Below are 21,121 nucleotides of genomic sequence, written 5' to 3' on the forward strand. Positions count from 1 at the left end.
AATTTTATTTATTCAAGAAATGCCCCAATCATCCTCCTTGGAGCAGTAGGTGGGGAAAATATCTTTAAGGTGGATAGATCTCACCGTTCCCATCTTTTTGTCTCTCCTACCCGTCTATCTCTCCAAGAAAGAAAGAAAGAAAATTTTTCTTCTTCTCCAACTCCTAGCCGATGCTCTCACCCCTTCCATCCTCTTCTCTTTACATCTTCAAGGGATCATGGCTTCCTCTTTTCCATTTTGAAGCCGTGCGATTCTATAGTAAGGGAAGCAAATATTTTCCCTTTCACCTTCTTCAAGCCACACGGATTCAACCTCTTCCTACCAATTTTTGAGTTTTGTTCAAAGTTTAGAATCTAAAACTTGTTTCATCTTTCAAGTGGTAGAATCTTGAAGGTAATAAACTCTTGATTCACTTTTTGCTATGATTTCCATATGGGTTTTGAAATTCTTCAATAAGCTTACTCATGTATGTCTCGATTTTGGGGGTTAAAACAATGTCATCGTTTTGCTCTTCATCCACACGATCATACTACTAATTGGTTCTCTATCTTGCTTCTTAAAAGGAGTTAAGAATTAAGATAAGAACCCTAACTTGACTTTCTCTGATTTGGGTATTATTTTGGAGACCAATCGAATTCCTTTGTGATGGAAAGCTTGTGTCTTGGGTTGTGTTTGTTTCTCTGTTACAAAATATTTTAGATGCTTTGTTTTGCTCCTAGCCGAATGATGATGGAGCTGTTTTACTATATGATTTCCTATGTTTCGAAATTGGTATCTTGCTGGAGAACTTGGTTTAACCATAAATGACTTTAACATGATTTTGAGTTGGTATTAAGAGGAGGTGATTAAAGGTGTAAAAAGGGTACTATAGTATGCAAGCTGTCCAACAAGTAGAAAATTTATATGTGCCCCATGTGCCTATGTTTGATGCCTAAAGCAGTCCTTGGTTTTGCCCCTTTCTAAATTTATTTCCAGTCAAAAGCCCATTTGTTTGCAAGATAGCATTTTCTAATAAGGGACAGAATTAGCTATTTTAAAGGGGCATGATTTCTAAAATTTATTTAGCCTATTTGAAATGCTTAAATCTATTTTAAACCCTTTACTAATCATTTTTCAGATTTGAGCTCTTAATTTCCATAACCCCAAAATGAACTTGAATCAAATGAATTTTGTTGAACCTATGAGTTCTCAACTACCTTTTCCTTGTAAGCTATATAAATGGCCTTCAAAATACATTTAACATGCTTTAATAATTTTTTTTTTATAAGTAATATTAAAATATATTGATGTAAAGAAAGGCAAAAGCTAGGTACACTAGAAGTATACATGTGAATTCACCCCTTTAAGAGCTAGAAATTATTACAAGGAAATTATGAAAACTGAGACCATTAAACTCTAAAACAACGGCCCACAAAAAACATGCTTTAATATTTATTTGCTATTCTTGTAAATTGAAGCGAGAAGTTAGTTAATTGGGTTAATGCTAAGCATAGAAGGGACGCTAGATTGTAGTATCGTGACTCTCTCTTTTAAAGGGAGGGCTAAAGATTATTGAATGAGTATTAATGTGTTTATGCTATTTATTGTAATAAGACCTATTGTGAAATTGGAAGTATGAAGGTGCATAGAGGTCAGTAGTTATGACCATGCTTCTTACACCAAGTTTTGCTTATGAAAAAATCTCTCTTATTGTAAATATTCTTCTAAAGAAAAGAGTATATGTATATATTATGTACAAGCCTTTTTTAGTAACCCATGTTAAACACCCTATTAATTATAATTGTGTGTATATGCATAATGTAATGCATGCACGTTAAGTTCTAGATTATGAGATTTTCATACACACTTTCTTAAATAACTAACACCTTTCCTTATATGTAGTATGACATGAAATGTCTTTTAAAGAAATGCATATGCATCAGACCAAGATAAGATGATGAAAACATTTTGACTACAAAGAAAGGAAAGAGATGAAATGAAAGTTTTAATGTATGAAAATATTTAACGGCCATATAAACAAAAGAGTACCAAATGAATGGATAGATTGCAATACTGGGTAATAAGTAATATTGGTGGTGAATCCAATGCTGCTCCCTGACTGAAAGTGATTCCTAACCTGTGGCCATGGGTGGAGTCCAGGTCCAAAAGACTGCTAACCCCAACACACGTGGCATAATAGTGTGTACCAGCCAAAGGAAAGTGAAACATGAAAGCATAGTTATTTCTTAAAATGTTTATACATGAAAATATTGTTTATCAGAGTTGCTTTAGAGTGGTCAGGCTGTTTTTCAGCCAATAACAGATACTAATTATATTTTGACACATGGATTATTTCATATTAAGTAAAAAAATACATCACACTGGATTATTATCTACATCACCACTAAGCCCAAGCAGTCAACCAGAGAGAGAATCAGAGAGGATCCCTTTTTCTTTTATCTTTCTTTGATTTTATATTCAATCAAATAAACTTGCTAGGTGTAAAGCCACCAATTTGAAGTTTTAATGCCCTTTCATTGCATCGTTTTATTTTTTCCTAATCGGATTGCAATCTCCATATCATTGTTTGATCCTTGGAATATCGCTATTTTTTCTAGTTAACTCTCATAATGCCAATAATCATTAGCCCAACAAATAAAATAGTTGTTATCTCTTTGTTTGGTTCGCGAGAAAAAAATAATAATGAAAAAGATCGGAATCGCGGGAGTAATATTTAGGAGCCACTTCCTAGTGTTTCATCCATTTTCCCATTTTCCCCTATTCATGTAAGAGAACTAACCAAACCCTACAATGCAACGAAAATAAAATCCAACCTAAGGCTTAATAAAAAAACTCACAAGATCCATCCCTTCAAAGGAATGCATCATCCCTTCAAAGGAAACTCACTTTGATGCTTTACATTGGTTGTGAGGCTTCCAAGGTTGGTTAATGGTTACCCACTTACCCTCCCTTTACTTGGTAGTGTCTTTTGTGAAATTTTGTAGTTTTTTGGATTGTTTTCTTTTTTTATTGGTTTGATTCCTTACTGTTTGGGGATGCGAGGGCATGGAAAAGAGTTTGCGAGGAGATGTCGATAGAGATCAACCTTCTTTTAGAGAACTGGAAATACCTTCTTGCCAATCTCGTTTTTCAGTTTCTCCATTTTTATTGATTGATGGATTATCCTAGTTTTAATTTCACAGACAATTTCTCAGATCTCTAGTTCAAGTATTTTCGTTTGTCCTGTAATGGGAGAGAAATTAGAATGGAGGGGTTTGCATGTGTTTCTTTCTCCTGTAGTGGGTCACATGATAGATAAAATGTTAGGCCTACGCAGAGGTCACCCATTGGAGGGCTGCTGATTGGAGTAAAGCAGTTTGACCTATTTTAAGATTTACTCATTGCTTATTCCTTAAACTATTTATTCATGAAAGCATTGTCAAAGTAGCAAATGTTTGTGTATGCATGTTTCCAAGAAAAAAGATTAGATGATTATTATGTTAATAACATGATGTTCTACTTACTGAGTACTAGACTCACTTTGTATTTATATTTTAAACATCCAGGTAATGACAAAGAGGCTGGGAAGTAGGGCATTACTGCAGAGAGAGAGAGAGGCAGATGCTTAGTATTTTTCCTCTTGGTTCGACCTTATGATGATGATGGTTGGTTTTATGTTTAGGATGGGTCCCTTGTTGTTTTAACTTTTAAATAATGTATCTTTTGGTATAGTATAACTATTATGGTGGGGCGATGGTAATCTCTTATACATTGACTTAGTACCTTTTTGTATGTATTGTAAGGACAGAGCCCCTTCCTATTTAGAATTATTCAAGTTTTATTATTATTATTATTATTATTATTATTATTATTATTATTTTATGAGCGTATGATGGATTTTGAGTTTTTATGGATGAATGATTGATTAGAATATTTATAAGGTGTTTCTCTTTATTAAATTAGAAATTTGAGTATGTGTAATATGTTCATGCTTATCACATATTTCTAGAAATATATATTTATATAATAGGGAAAGAACAAGTCAAAGGTAACACCTTTGACTTGTTCATGCTTAGGGTGGGGTTGTTACATATACAACCATGAAATAGTGTTAAGTTTTTTGCTATTCTAGTTGCAATTGGTGATCTCATATCTAGTACAAGTATCAAGAGATGTCTGGAGTTTAGTCCATCTTCGTTCAATTGCATACCACACATGGTCATTCAAAGACTTGAGAAAATCTTTGCATACGAACTTTTTAATAAGTATAATTTTTCCCTTCGAAGGTACGGATCACATTCAGATGAGTGAACTTATCTTTGATACCAAATTGAAATTACCTACGTTTCCTTGTATATTCATGAAAATAACTATCAATTCACTTGAACAAATTAATTAGTCGTCAAGCATACATTTATTTAATCAAAAGAACATAGAAAGTAAATAAATAAATTGCATGACACAACAATAGATGACGAAGGGAAACCTTTTAAAGAACTCTTTACAAGTAAAACTTTATGAGGCAACCAAATTCAAAAAAATCAATGTTCTTATTTGAAAATAAAGTTACAAGTAAGTTCTCAATTACAAAATCTTTATCAATTGACTCTTTTACTTGACCAGACAAAGTCCTTTAAAGGTAAAACCTTATGAGACAACCAAATTAAAAAAAAATCAATGTTATTATTTGAAAATAAAGTTACAAGTAAGTTCTCAATTACAAAATTTTTATCAATTGACTCTTTTACTTGACCAGACAAACAACCTATTTGTCTATACCACAGTAGCAATCAGAACTTCTAATAATCTTCAAATATTAGCTTTTCTCTTGGAATTTCAGTGGCTAAAACTTGACCAATCAATTCTCCAACATGGAGTACGATTAAACTCTTTGAGATAAACAATTTGAAAATTCTCTAAAGATTTTTTCTCACCAAAATATGCATTGGAAATCTAGACAATATATAGATTTGAATCTTTACGGATCCTCACCAGTAGGGCCTCTTTAATAAACAATATGAAAGTAGTTTTAGTTTCCATAGGACTCCTGACTGATCGAATCTGTCGTGAAGACGTCACCTGAAAGAATGTTGGCATCTGTGCTAAATATTTTCTACAGTAACATATTTAAGTTCAACCTTTTCTCTGAATAAGTGCAGGGTCTTTGGGACTTGATTTTCAAACTTATGACTTATCTAAACAATCTCTAATATCTCCCATATAAACTTAATATTGTTATAGATAAAGTTAATAAATAATTTATATTCATCCAAAATTATAAATTTAATGAGAGGATAAACTCTATCATTTTAGTCACTTGGTCATAGCTAAAATTGTGCATTTACAATCAATCATTTTGGCAGATTGGTAACAAACAATTGCATCTACAATCTTCCCCTTTAGTAGATAAGTGACAAAATAAACATTAATAAATATAATATAAACCTGTCAAAACACAACTAGCAAACCAAAAAACTAAGTAGCTTGGCCCAATCCAATCCCTTGAAAAACCCACCAAGCTCAGTTGGTTAAAAAATTTGACCCAAAATGACACTGGCTTATGCTATGCCCTAAACCCTCTTTTCTCTCTTCTCCCTTGCCCCTTGCCACAATTGCTCACCTGATGTCTCTCTCTCCATCTCTCTCTTCGTCTACTTCACTCTCCCTCTCTCCATTTCGCCCCTCTTACTCTCTCTCCCCTCATCTCCCACTCTTTCAATCAGTTGCTCTCCCTCCATCCATCCCTCCCTCTCTCTCTCTTCTCTATAAATTTAATTTTTTTCGTTACCCCTCCCCATGTCGTTCAACTCTACCTTGTTGACCAGTAAGTCTCTCTCACTTTGGTTGTTCTCTCTCTCCTTTACTCTGGTTGTTCTCTAACTCCCTCACTCCGACTATTCTCTGTCTCTCTTACTAAGCCATAGCGTCGCACTAGATGTCTCCACCTTACACCACCTTCACCATCGATAAGTCATCTCTCATTGTCCATCTTTTTCACTCTTTGTCTGTGTCTCTTTTGCTCTCTCTTGGTTTATCTCTCATCTAGGCCTGCAACCCGACCAATTTGATTCCTGTTTGGGCCTGACCCGACTCGACTCGACTCGGCTCCGGAGCAAACCAAACTGATCTGAACCGACCAAACTCAAGATTGGAAGCACAGCTGCACAAGGAGGCAAAATTGCAAATCGAATCCAGACCAAAACAAACCCAAATCATCTTTATTAGTGACCGGTGCAAAACTGCAAGTGCACAGTATCGTAGTTTTATAGTAAAGTAATAAGTAGAGTATCGTCCTCAGGGATCGGTACCTTACTCTTGCCAAATACCAAAATTATACTAATCTCAATTTTATCTAGAGGAATCGCTAAGGTTTTTGTAGCTGCAAATAAACTTAGATCAACTCAAAGAGAAATAAGCAAAGAAAATAAAACTGACTTTCAAAGATCAAATTCAATGGGGAAGAAAACTTCTAGGAAATCGATTTCACCTAATTCTTCACTATGCTTTTCTCATCCAGCTAATTTAACTTAAACCTCTTTTGTCTATTAGCAAATCTCTAATTCATCCAAAAGCCTCTTTCGATAGTCAATTGGAATTGACTCTTGGTTATCAATTCACACAAGAATATGCAAATTCAATAATCAAGAACGCAATAAGATCAATGATTTAATGACTACATAGGTTCATACAAGTCTTTCGATCTCTATACTTACCTATGCTGAAATATCCAAGATCTACCCTATGATTCCCTCTTTCAATAGCAAATCACAAGATTACTTATCATCTAATCAATGGCCAGTTAATTAGAAGCAATAAATTCAGAATAAATCAGATAAACAAAGAGAGAATTGCATTAAATTAGCATAGACAATCAAGCATAGTTCAGAAATAGGTTACATCGTTTTCCTAGAATGAAGAAAATTTAGCTCATGCTAGAAATGGAATTCAACATAAACGAATTCACCATAATTGTTCTGAGAAGATGGGAAGAAGAAAATAAACACTGAAAAATCCTCCTTGCAGCCTCAACTCGTCGTCAAAAGCTCAGGGGAACGATTCAACGCTTTTCTCTCGTCCGTGCTCGTGTATGATTCCAACGTACGTGCAATAATTGGAATCCCGTCTCCAAACAAATGAATTGAATCCTTCTAGCTGTGTTTTTCTGTCCCAAAGAGTGTTCTCCAGTCAAAACTCTCGGCTCTAGAGTGAAAAATGGCTTTTATATGGTCCCACGGCGGAAAACCTAAAATCTGTCAAAATACGATGTTCGCTCGAGCGGGGTGTCGAGCGCGCGTCGAGCGTTCGACTCTGCCTGATTTCGCTCGAGCGTCCTATCGAGCGCACATCGAGCGTTCGACTCTGCCTGATTTCGCTCGAGCGGCCAATGTCTCTGCTCGAGCGATCTTCGTTTTTCAGCAACCCGCTCGAGCTCCCTGTCGAGAGGCAGTCGAGCGTTTGAATCTGCCTAAATTCGCTCGAGCGGCCAAAAGCCTCTGCTCGAGCGAACTTGTAAAATCTGCAATATGAAATTTTGCAAGTCATCAATTAGAATCTGGCAAAAAAGAAAATAAATAAATAATCTATATTTTGCTTCACTAGAAGACGAAGATCGAAGAGATAAAAGAGAGGAGAAGACCTTGAGAGAGATGAAATCGATGATTTGGCTTGGTCACTCATCATTTGGAGATCGGCATCTGCCAAGTCCCGCACCTCTCTCAAGCCCTTGGATTTGAAGGAGAAAGTGCTCGAAGAGGTGGAAGCTTGAATTTTGTTGGCCATGGCGGACTCTGAGGCAAGGTTTTAACTAGGCTTTGAAGGATGTTAGCACTATCAAAATTTGGGAAAGGATCTGTATATAGTATATTCCAAGTCAATAATAAAAATCCACAAAGGCTCTAGCTTGTTGAGACGTTCGGTACAGGTGTGAAGAATGCAGGAGGGAAACGAAGAAGAGAAATAGAGAGAGGGGGTTGGGGGGCATCTGGGGAAGTTACCTGAGCGGGATTCGACTTCGAAAAAGAGACTAATCGAGGTCCTCCATGACGAAGATGGACTTGCTTGTCATTTCTGCAACACCACCTTCAACCAGAACACCTTCGATGACGATGATCACAAGAGATTGGAAGGGATGACAGCTAGATTTTAGATTCTTAAAATGTGTAGTTGATTTCAGCGGGTTCGACCCGCACGTTACTTCAACCTGTTTTTTCAGATCGGATTGGATCGGGTCCCACGGGCGGGCTAGGTCATAACCTATTTTGCACAGGCCTACTCTCATCTCCCTCAATTGGGTCACCATCATTGCCCAAGCTTTACACCACAAGCATGCCATCGCTGATAAGTCACTCTCCATCAATGTTCGTTCGTTGGTTTCTCTCTCTCAAACTCTCTCTCTCTAACCCTCTTTTTGTCCCTTTTGCTGGTATCGATGTTGTGACCAGTGAAGGCCACTAAACCACATGCACAATCACTCTGCTCCACACCACTTCATTTTTTATACTTGGGTGGAGCACTGTGTATAGTTAACACCGATGCAACATGTGGATGATATATGTAACAACTTATTAGAAATTTAATGGTGAAATTTTTACAAATTTTAAGAACTTCATGAAAACCCTTTAAATTTTCATGAATCAACCAACTACTTAGGATTTAGTTTGTCAACATAATCAGTGTTATCACTCACACTATGGTGTCATAAGCACTATTTTCAATTTTTAGACAATACACTTGTTTGAAAACACGTGTTGATTTTTTTGAGGCATTTTGAATTGCATTTTGATAAACAAATTGCACAGTTAAATTCGTATGGATATTTGGAATTTTACAGTTTAAAATTTATTTTTCACTTTTCCGGAGTGAGTAGTAACCTCAATAGTAGCACTTAGTGTAGTGTTTTCAAAATTACAATGTGGAATGTCCAAATTAGTTTAAGAAAGTTTTATTTGGACACTTGACAAAACTTTACCCATACTTGGGGAATAGTTTTGGATACTTAGCACAAAGATGAACCATGAGATAGATTGTGAATGAATCAAGATGTGAGATCATGCCACCTAAGCAAAACTCTATTTTTTCATCTGATCAACAAAATTGTGCAAGACCAAAGATGATGTCAACCCTAATGAAATTCTAAATGGTTGGAATCTAATTGAAACCCCAAACACTTTGTTGAAACTGAAACCCCTAACAGTTTTCCGAAACCCTAAATTGGCCTCCAAACCATTTTTTATCCAATTTCTAGCATCGTGTTTAATCACTTTATTAAATCACTTTCACATACTATTAATTCATCAAATCCTTAAGACATCATTATCATACTTTTAAACTTTAGAAATTTGATTAGGCCAAAACAATTGGATTTAGATTTGATAGCATCCCAAATTCTAACCAAACCACATTTAAACCCTAAATTGAAGCCCACTTGGTTATGGTCAACACCAAGGCCCACAAATTTGGCTATCTTTGAAAAGTTTCTTGAGGAAGTTTTCTCCTCCCATATGGTAGGCTAGCCACTATCCTTAATTGCTGTGATAAGCCTTTTTTACGTGTGTTTTCACTGAATGAATGTTTTTAATTTAATTAATATATTAGTTTATTTGTTTTAAATTAATGTATTTTAATTGGTTTTTAATTTATTTGATGTTGCGTTTAATTTATTTTAATCATTTTACGGTTTTAAAATCGTTTTCGGTGAATCTGTTTTTGATTTCCGGAGTGAGGATTGGACCTCATTTCTTTTCTTTTCTCTTTTTCTTTTTCCCTTTTTCCTTTTCTTTTTCTTCTTTTCTTTCTTTTTCTTCTTCTTTCTTCCCTGTTTTCCTCTCTCCTGTGCGCTGCCCCTTCTTTTTCCACTTACCGTCGCTGCCACTTCGGCCGCCCATTGCGCCACTTGTGTTGTACACCACCCCCACCATTCTCTTCCCCTCCCACCAGAGTTCATCCCCACCAATTTTCAGAGCTATCGGACCAGCCGTTAGCCACCACGAGCCCCTGGAAGTCACGGCACCTGCCTGTTTTTCTCCCCTGTTGCCGGTTGCTTTCGCAGACCAGAACCGCCGCTCGCCGGCAGTGTGGTCTACACCACCCACCCAGTTTTCTTCCCCTCTCATCGGTGAACATCCCCACCAAGTTTCACCTCCATCGGAGCCACCGTTAGCCACCACGAGCTCCTCCAAACCATACAGTTTTTCACCGATTTCGGCACTGTTGCACCACCTCCGGTCACCATCTCTTCATAGCTTCTCTCCCTACCTCTTGCCGACCTAAACCACCCATTTCCGGCCTCGATCCGTTGCCGGAGCAGCTCCCACGAGCTCAACTCCGTTCAGCCCCGGCCTTCGACCGCCATTTTCACCCCCACCCACGGCCAAAACTCATTTCCTTTAACTTCATAAACATTCTTAGACCATTCCCTATCAATCCTGAGCTTTGGTTTGTCCCCGTTCAAAAGTGGGTATTTTACAACCCACGGCCACAATGAAATTTCACTGTTACGTTACTTTTCTTCCTCCGTTTGCAATGCCACGAGCTTTCAAAAAATACCGTATAGCGCTGTAAGTATTTTCCAAACTCTACTTTTAGATTTAAATATGTCTTGCTCATTCAATAAATATTTATCTGTTGGTTGGCTGATTCCGGACTGAGTCCGATGAGTTCAGGGGTCGGGTGGATTGAGGATGGAGTGCTTGGTTTTGGTTGTTTGTGATTGCTTGGTTATTTGTGCCTTGAGGCATGCATTACATATTGCATACATGTGCATTTTATTTAATTTGAGAAAATCCTGTTTTATTGGCATAAATGGATTTTCGGGTGCATGTGTCTCACGAGCCCAAGCCGGGATGGGTTATTATCTCGGTGGAACTCCTCTGGTCACTCGGGAGCCTAATATACTGAGTGACGTCCCCTGAGTTGTCGCTGGGCGACGACGGGAGCGGGGGCTAGAGGATGCTTGGCTATGAACGCGCCGGGTGTGGAACTGGACATCACTCTACTCACCGACTCCGTGGCCCTTTGCTGGCGAGAGCTAGAGGATGCTTGGCTACGAACGCGCGGGGCACGGAACTGGGCATCGCTCCTTTAAGTGTCACACGCGTGGTCGTTACCTGCGGTGTAGCACAGGAGCCAGGGTGTGCGGATGTCTCCTAGGGGAGGTCATGGTGCATACGGATTAATGGGTTAATGGTTTGAGTTTGATATGGGCCAAATGTGACTTTTGGCGTGATATTTGGAAAGGTTATGTTTTTGGGCCAAATGGAATTTTTGACGTGTGTGGAAAAATATGATTTTATAGGTTTTGAGCATTGGCATCCTTTCATGCATATTGTTTGAGTTTTATATGTTTTTATCTAGTGGTGTTTGGATTTTACTTACCTGCAGCACTATTTTTGGTACCGTAGATTTTGGTGCAGAGATCGAAGAGTAGGAGGAGGCTGAGCCCGAGGATGCGGCTCCGTCGGAGTTCTAAGTTGAAATTAATATCTTGTTGTTGCTTTGAATTATATTTGTGCTTTGTAATATTTTATCATATATGTTTTTGAACAGTTTTGTATTAAACTAAGAAAGATTCTAGTACTTACTTTATGACTTTGCCTTTCGTTGCGTGTTTCTTCGTGTACATTTATTGCTTATGCACACACTTAGCACTCGTCGATAGGGTGGTGACCCGTGATGTCATCATCCGGATGTCTCGATTTTCCCGTGTCCGAGCAGGGGGATTTGGGGGCGTCACAATTGCACCCAATAGTGCCTTGATGTGAGAGGGAAGTCCACCTTATCACCCTCCATACCTCATGGCAGCAGCAACCAATGTTTTGAATATTGTACCAGATGCCGTACTAATCAAGGTACCGAATACTGTTTCGTGTACCATTTCGGGATAGTCGATATATGAATAAATTATATATATAAATATATATTAATTATATTCTAAAATATTAGTCTATATATGAATAAATTATACATAAATACATATATATAAAAATTATAAATAGCCTGTTCTTAATTGGGGGTCAAAAAATAAGTTTGTAGTTTGAAGAAATTGAAAAAAAATAAAGGTCGAAATACCGGTCGATACGGGCCGATACAGGCCGAAATATCAACCCGTGCGGCCGGTATTTGGACTGATATGTACCGGCCCGTACGGTACGAAATTAAATACATTGGCAGCAATAGTCATTGCCCCTCACTATTCTTCACTTTATGTGATATAGGCACCTCCAATCAAGGGTCATTCAAGCCTAGACACCTCCAATCAAGGGTCATTCAAGCCCATACCTCTCTCATCCAGAAGTTTAAAGTTGTGCAAGACATCATTTACTTCATTTCATCACTTCTCCACCCGTTCTTAGAGAGAAACCCAAAAAAGCTCTCTCGAGTAGGTTTTTGAGTCATTTTGCATAGCGATTTTCAACTCTTTGTAAGTATTTTCTCGTGATGACTCATTTATAAAAGTGGAAAAACAGTTTTTGTTTTGAGAAAGTTTGAATATTTTGTAGTTTAATCTTACTCCAAAGGCTTTGATATTTTTATGTGATGATCCTAAATTTCTTATATGCATGTTAGGATATTAATTTGAAAATACTTAAGTTTAGTTTCAAAGATATGATTTTTCAATGCAAGGGGATTTCAATTAGGCCATAGGTTTGATGTTTTTGGGTTAGATCTAAGTTCTGTTGATTTTTAGCAATGAGATTTTAAATTTGATAGTTGGATCTTCTTTAGGACACATTTTTAAACCATGTGATGTTTTGGTTGGAAGATCTTATCTTTTTAAGTTTTGGATCAAGTGATTGATCAAAACTAGTTAAGAAAAAGTTTTTGTTTTTGGACTAAGTGTGGAGCCGGTTACTCCAAGTGGTGTTTTGTGATTTTTGATATTTTTTGCAATGATTTAAAGCATGGTTGATCTTAGAATAAGGTTATGAATATGTTAGAAGTAATTGTTTTTAATAAATTCTTGGAGATGTTATGAATAAGAGCAAAACTTGTGATTCAAGGATTTGTTTTTTGTTAAAAAGTTTGGTGGTGATAATTAACATTTTTTTAATGAATATTTCAAGTATTTTTTCAAAATTAAGATAGGAAGATCTTTGTTGCAAAATTTTGGTTTAATCATGAGTTTTGAAGTTGGAAGAATTGCAACATAAATTAAGGGAAATAGCCTATGGATATTTTGGCCATAGTGAGTTTTCTATATTTGGGATTTGTTTTACATTTTCCTGAATTGATATTTGAGTTTAGGATAAAATTTACATTTGAAATGTAAATTTTGGTAACTTTTAGAGTTAATATGCAAAATTCTTAAGTAAGGGGTAAAATAGTCATTTTTTCACATGTAGAGGGTAAAATGGTAATTTATTCCAAGTTGTCTTTTTTTTTCATATTTCTAATTGCTAGTAAATAAATTTCTAACTTTTAGAATACCCGCTTCCAGTTTCTCGTATTTCGTACTTTATTCTCATAGGACACAACAATCGAAATAAGTTAGCTCTTAACTTGCTATCAATTTACTATGAATGTGTGATGGGTAAAGGAACTATAGTTTATGCATGTATGTTATCATATATGTCATTCAATGCCATGCCATTACATATTTATCTGTTACATGAATTATTTTGTCATGAAATACTTATTTGTTACATAATATATTCTGTCATGTATTACTTTCTATTGCAATATGTCATATTACATATGTCATCTGTTATATATATGTCATGTCACATAATATTCATTATTATATGTCATGTCATGTTCTGAAATATTGTCTGTTACATATTACGCCATATTATGAAATATTGTTTGTTATATGTTATGCTTTGAAATCTTCTTTCTCAAAGTACGTCATACCTTCCGTCTTACGTTCATGTCATGTTACGCTACGTCAAGATTTTTGTCCTTTTGTTTCATTTCGCATTTTGTCTCGAGTATAGTTTGTGTATTTCGGGAATAACCTTTCAAGTTATGTCAAGTCAGTCATATCTAGAGTGCTCCTGATGTAATCACTATGCTTGTCTGAGTTTTCCTTTTGTTATTCATGCGAGGTACTTTTGGCGTAATTATTTTGATTGTTAGAATACCTCTACTCAAATACTCATGATGTAATCATTCTAATTGTATGAGTACTACTAGATACTCCTGATATAATCATCATGATTGTTAAGATATTCCATTTAAAATACTCATAGTGTAATCATTCTGATTGTCTGAGTATCTCTAACGGAATATGTTGGGTGAAATCATTCTGATTGTTCATTATTTTCGACGAAACAACTGGCGAAATCTTTTTTATCGTCAAAATTCATTTCACGTTCAATTCATGTCTCATATATTTCACATTCAATCATGTTTCAAGCTCACGTTCAATCATGTATCAAGTTCATATTCATTCATGTTTCAAGTTCACGTTTAGTTCATGTTTCAATTCACATTAAGTTCATGTACAATTTCAGTTTATGTTCATGTCATATCAAATCAAGTCACAGTTAAGTTCATGTCATGTCAAGTTCAAGTTATATCAGTTATGTCATGTTATATGTCAAGTTATATTATACTTATTTCTGACTTTGATTATAAATTCATGTCTTTACTGCCATACATAGATCATTAACCTGTGTAGAAGTTTTCTATTAATTTACTGAGATTTATAATCAAATATCGTTTGGTAGCCTCAACTACCATTCCCCCCAAATGGTAGAGCATGTGTTAGGATCAGAATGTGTACCAAAGGTCAATCAACTGGAAACAGTCGATTAGGATACTAGAGTACGACGCAATGCTCATAGCCTCGATGCTCCGATTTATAGATAGTATTATGGCATCCCTGGATGAGTTGTGTGAGCTACACGATGGATAGCCTAGTAGTTGCTTTAATTACTACTTGTATTTATGGAGCTCGATCTCCAATACTATTATAATTACAGTCATTTTGGACTCATGTTGTGATCATGGATGTTTAACATTTCAATATGTATAGATTATGTTTTATATATATATATATATATATATAGGAAAATACTTCATTTTGTGGAGGCATAAAACCTCAAATTAGGTTATAGTACTGTTGATCAATTAAAATAGGGATACTATGCCACCAAATATGCATATCATTAATGGACCATGCATGCATTGCAAATTGATGTGCTACAACATTTTTCAATCTATTGCTATGTTGTAAACTACACTTGACAAAACATTGCATCAATCTCTTAATATAAAAAACTAGTGTTCTTATTGCTGCATGAGACTCAGTTTCTTTATTGACTTCCTCCATAAAAAACAAATAATCACTCTCTAGGATAAGGTTATGGATCCCAATGCTTCACCAAATTTTAGTCTTTGTTAGACTTGAATTTCTTGAAGTCTAAGAGATAGTACGTGATCGTGATACATGTACTCATGTGTTTCAGAAAGTGACACATGACTTGAAGTAGGATACCCCAGAACCCTGCGAGAGACATCAATCAGGAGAATCAGAATCACCAGATTGATGAAGGGCAAGGGTTTACTGAGGCTATACGTCTACTCACTGACGTGCTTAGACATCAGCAACAATAGCAAGTGCACGCACCTAGACTTGAAGTTCAGGGTTGTTCTTTTGAGAAGGTTCTGATCCACAAATACCTGAACTTTTCTGGTAATGAAGGACCTTTGAGGGTAGAAAAGTGGATTATAGGTCTTGAAAGAACATATGAGATCTGTGGGTGCATTGAGGACCAGAAGGTACTGTACACTGGATACCTATTCTAAGGAGAAGCTGAAATGTGGTGGGATACCCGAAGACAGCTTTTGATAAGGGAACTAAGAACCCTCACTGCTTTGACATGAGAAAGGTGTCAAAGAAGAGTTTGAAAATAGATTCTTCCCATAATATATCAAACAACTGAAGGCACAGGAGTTCGCATCTTTGACTCAGGGCAGTCTAATTGTGCAAGAGTACGCTGCAAAGTTTATGGCATTAGGAAGGTTTGCACTTCACTTGATATCTATAGAGAGAATGCAGGTGTAGAAATTCCAAGGAGGATTTCAACCTAGGATTTGTAGCCAAGTGGGTTGTCTTAGTATAGAAACCTACCAATAGTTGGTAAACATCGCTGCCATAGTAGAGGTAGAGCAGAAGCATTTGACCGCCCAGATAATTTTGGAAAGAAAGAGGACTTCATGGTATGCTACTGAAGAAAGTCTGGAATTGAAGAAGATGACTACTAGATCAGATAAAGGAAAAGGCATCGAGACTGGAAACTCAATGCTAACCACATATCCAATATGTGGGATGCGCAAAAAGAACCATGAAGGCAAGTGTAAGCTTACCTTAGAATTTTGTTTCGGATGTGGCCAACCTGACCAATTGATCAAAAATTGTCCCAAGAGAACTCGGAGAAAGGGGAAAATTCCCAATGGAGATTCCAAACCAAAGCCATGGCCTCCAGTGCCAGCTCAAGTGTATGCAGCCACTCCTAGAGAGATAGATACTGATGTCCCATGAACATATAGAGCAAACACTATTTCTAGTATTTTCTAAGACTTATTTATTGTTAAGCTTAGTTAAGGTTGATTTGATTGCAATTGATTGTATTATTTCATTATTGTTATTTTGGGGATTGTCATGTCATTGAGGTTTGTAACTTGTACGTTGTTGATTCAAGCAAGTCTCTATTTTTAGTGATTGTGGTATTACACTAGAACTCAGTTCAGGAGCCTAATTGTTACCTAGGTGGTAAGAGAAACAATTTTCATTAGAAGTATTATTTTTCCTACCAATGTAAGTATAGAATACCTTTTAGTAGTACGAGGAAGAATATGAAAGGTCATTGAATTGTATTTCTCGTGTTTGGAGTTTGTTTTGATTTTGAGAATGCAATGGAATTTATGTTTGTGGAAAACGTAGATCACCCTTATATTGGAGACAATTACATGGGGAATAAAATATTGGTCTTGAGGATTTACGTGAACATTATAAACATATCCTTCTATTTGGAGTCAGAACAAGAGGTAGCTCATGATGGATAGAAGAGCTATGCCAATCATAAGAGAGAAAACCTTGAGTTTAGGTTAATATCTGATTGCTTATCAAAGTGTCACCAAGGAAGAGGAACGATTCATTTTGATTATGAAGGTGTCACCTAGGTGGACATGTTTCTTGGAGGAAATAGAGAAAGTGAATTCAATTATGTATGGATTAAATTGTTCCAAATTGAACTAGGTGAATACTTGAAGTTTTAGATTTAAAGAGTTTGCCGGTACAACTTGACCTACTTTGTGGAAGGATTCTAGTACAAATTGATGATTTGAGAGAGAGAGACAGTTAAGGAATGCTAAAATTCAATGGTGTATATATATATATATGGTGAATAACTCTATGAGCAATAAGGAAAGTAGTTATTTCACTTAAGCATGGATTCAGTATCCTAGAAGGTTAGTCTAGAGCTTGTTAAGTTTAGGCAGTAACCTTTATGAGCATTATCTTCTTCTTTTATACCATGTGATGGTTATAGATAAGATTACTATGGACTACGAGAGGAAGGCATTACCTCATGAAGAACGTTACCCTTCGTTTCACCCAATTACATGGTTAAACTCGGATAGTTTAAGGCTAGGAAGACACGGTTGATGAAGCGCTAAAATTGCATGATTAAGTTACTTAAGCGAACAAATTGTTTAATAAAAAATGATTTAAGTACTTAATTATGCAATAGATCACATTACTTGAGTCAATTGATAAATTCTAGTATTTTGGTGCTTAAAAAGATTTATAATGCAATTGTTTCACATGAAAATAAATGTTTCATTTTTATTCCTCTCATAACAGGGATAGTTTGGGCAATACACAACATCATTCAAGTGTGAATGCACACATGCAGACCAAACATTCGGACAGCACCAGCAGAACACTCACAGCACTTGCAGAAAAATCTTCAACACATGCAGATCATTCGGACAGCCAACATGCAGAAAAACACATGCAGAAAAAAAGATGCAGAAAACGTGGACCTACAAAACCAGCACATGCACATGCATTCGGACCACATGACAGCAAATATGCAAAACAGAAAAATCACATGATCAGCAGAAGAGTATTTGGACTCACACAAGATGCAACACAGCACATGCAGAAAACACACACATGCAATGAACACGCTGAAGGAAAAGCACATGTACAGCAGCAGAAAAATCCTTCAAAGCAGCAGACAATCACGCTGGAAAAAGCACTTGGACAGCATCAGCAGAAGATCCTTCGGTCAAACATGCAACACACATGCAGAAAAGTTACAACAGACAGCAATCAATATGCAGAAAACATGGACCGAAAGCAGCAGGAGGAGTAGTCTTCGGTTGGCAGCTGTTTTTCTTGACTTTTATCGTTCATTTTTTCTGCTTGCTTTCGGTTTGGCAGCAAGAGCTGGAGAGTTTGAGTTTTTCTTCTTTCTTTTTGATTCGGCTAGCAGCAGATTTTCAAGGTTTTCTTTTGGTTTTACATTCGGGCAGCAGAGTAATGTAGAGGTTGGTGTGTAAAGAAAGAGAGGTGTCGTGATTAAAGGGGAGTGAAGAGTGGAAAATCGGTGGTGATTGGAGGAGGGGGTTTGGACTTTGGACGACTAGAAGCAGCTTTATATTTATATATATATATATATATATATGTTGCTGGACGGAGGTGCTGTGAGGAGAATAAAAAAACAGAAGAAGAGCTGGGAGTGGGGGTTCCCGTTCAGTACGTAGGAGTGGTTCTGGGAGTGTTTTACGGAAAGTGGAGCAGAAAAAAAAAAAAAAAAAAAGAACGTTTGAACACCAAGAGGTTGCTGGACACTCTTCGCCTGGTTTTTCTCTGACTTGGACGGAAGAGGAGCTGTTGGAGTTTTACGTAAAAACAGAAGGAAAGCAAGGCTGGGAACGTGACTAAGTGAAGTGGCTAGCAAAGGCAAGAACTGATTTTTCTGGGCTGAGAGAGTGAGACCTAGAGCAGCGGAACGGAGGAGCTGGTTTACAGTTTTGGTGGAAGTCGAATGGAACTCTAGTCATTCACGGAACGGAGAGGGAGTTTTTAACTCTTATTTTTTTTTCATTATTTTTTCATCACTTTTATGTTCTTGTGTTGTTTTCGTGTATTTTATTTTAATATTGTCATGGATCATATTTATTTAATTTCTATAGCACTTGTGATGAATATGGTTGGCTAAATTTTCATACTAAGGTTAGAGGTGAAGTTTAATGATTTAAATATTGTTTTCGAATCCACGTAAAATCTATTTTACTAGCTTGATCGATTGAAAGATCTTATTATTAGATATTTTGATTATCTATATACTCATCTTGATTCATTGTGATTTCCGAATACAATGAATGCTTGAGGAATCCCTGTGGTATTCAAATAGATTTGTAAATGTTTTAATCATCAATCGTTCACGCTCGATCATAAGCGTCTGTTTTTCTTGATCTTAATTGCTAAATCTTCCAATTAAACGGAATCATTATTCTAGTTTAATTGAAGTAAATCAATCGGAAACAATATCATAAATTATTAGACGGGTCCTCGAAACCTTAGTCTTTCTCCATATCAATTCATTTTATCATTTTAGTTGATTCAGTTATTTTATCATCTTTATATTCGATTATACGTTTCTTTTAGCAATTTCGTTTCATTGTCTGAATTTATTTTCTTTATCGCAAAAGTCAATCCTTGTGGATTCGATCCTGTAAGATACTACAACACCTGTATACTTGCAGGTAAAACTGCACTAAATTTTTGGTTCATTAATTTGAGTCAAAGTTTAGGCGCAACAAGTTTTTGGCGCCGTTGCCGGGGATTGCAACGTGTGATAATTGTTTTTTTAGAAAAAAAAAAAAAAATTTAGTAATCTTTTGCTAATTGTTTTTCATATCCTTTTTGCAGGTACGACTTGTTTTCCAGAAAAGAGAGCATGTAACATTGCTTCCATCTTCATACCATTTGGTAATCTCATTCAAAAAAAATATATATATATAAATAAATAGATTAAAAAAAAAATTACTTTCTTGCTTGTTTTGCATTTTGTGTATTTTGTTTATTTTTAATATTTGAATGTGCTTGATCCTCTATGATGAATGATCTCGTGGCAACGTGATCAAACGGGTAGATTGAGAAGAGAGGAAATTATTTTAAAAGAATTGATTAATACTTTGTCAGGTGATTCTGAAAATTCTCATACCATGGCTGACAATCATAGTGTTCATGACGAACTAGAAAATGAAGAGGCATAAAATAATCTGCAAATGAGAACTTTGCGTGAATATTTGCAGCCTACAAGGACAAGTACTCCATCTTGTATGATTTTTCCTACGAATATGGGAAATTTTGATTTAAAATCGGGAGTAATCCAATTACTTCCCAAGTTTCATGGCTTGGATTCAGAAAGTCCTTATTTGCATCTAAAAGAATTTGAAGAAGTTTGTGCAACTTTACAAAACCAAACTATCAATGATGATGTTGTTAGATTAAAGTTGTTTCCATTCTCTTTGAAAGAAAAAGCTAAGAATTGGTTGAACTCCTTCAGACCAAGATCTATTGGCACATGGCAAGAAATGCAAAGGGAATTTCTAAAAAAGTTTTTTCCTACTCATAGTACCAACACTCTTCGCAGAAATATTATGAATTTTTCTCACAAGGAAAATGAAATATTTTTTCAGTGTTGGGAACGTTTTAAAGAATTGTTGCTAACTTGCCCACATCATGGCTATGAAACTTGGCGCACCATTAGTTTCTTCTATGAAGGTTTAACATCTCAAATGCGTCAGTTTGTAGAAATGATGTGTAATGGTGATTTTCTAAATAAAGATCCTGATGACGCTTGGGACTATTTTGACCAGTTAGCTGAAAATGCCCAATCTTGGGATAACACAGATCGTTCTGATCCATCAAATAAGCCCAAACTCAGTGCCATGTCTCAAGAAGGTATGTATGTTCTTAAAGGAAATGATGATGTGAATGCTAGGATAGCAAGTCTGACAAGAAAAGTCGAAGCCATGGAACTTAGGAAGGTAAATCCGGTTAAGGCCAGTGAAAAAGAAGAAGAAAATTGTGGCATTTGTGAGATTAATGGACACCTAACTCAGGATTGTCCAACAATCCCTGCTTTTAAAGAGGTGTTGCACGAACAAGCAAATGTCATGA

The 21,121-nt window shown here is 36.2% G+C and overlaps 1 long non-coding RNA gene and 1 other non-coding gene across 2 annotated transcripts; one reads left to right on the forward strand and one right to left on the reverse strand.

Annotated features, from left to right (window-relative positions):
- Nucleotides 1–30: 30 nt before the first annotated feature.
- LOC122306744 lies at nt 31–3,838 on the forward strand. The gene is made up of 2 exons (XR_006241503.1): nt 31–393; nt 3,546–3,838. It is a non-coding gene; the product is annotated as an uncharacterized LOC122306744 (long non-coding RNA).
- A 16,745-nt stretch (nt 3,839–20,583) lies between these two features.
- Nucleotides 20,584–20,687, reverse strand: LOC122308633. The gene has a single exon (XR_006242152.1). It is a non-coding gene; the product is annotated as a small nucleolar RNA R71 (small nucleolar RNA).
- Between the last annotated feature and the right edge of the window lie 434 nt (nt 20,688–21,121).

This window comes from Carya illinoinensis, chromosome 4, assembly GCF_018687715.1.
Source record: "Carya illinoinensis cultivar Pawnee chromosome 4, C.illinoinensisPawnee_v1, whole genome shotgun sequence".
NCBI lineage: Eukaryota > Viridiplantae > Streptophyta > Magnoliopsida > Fagales > Juglandaceae > Carya > Carya illinoinensis.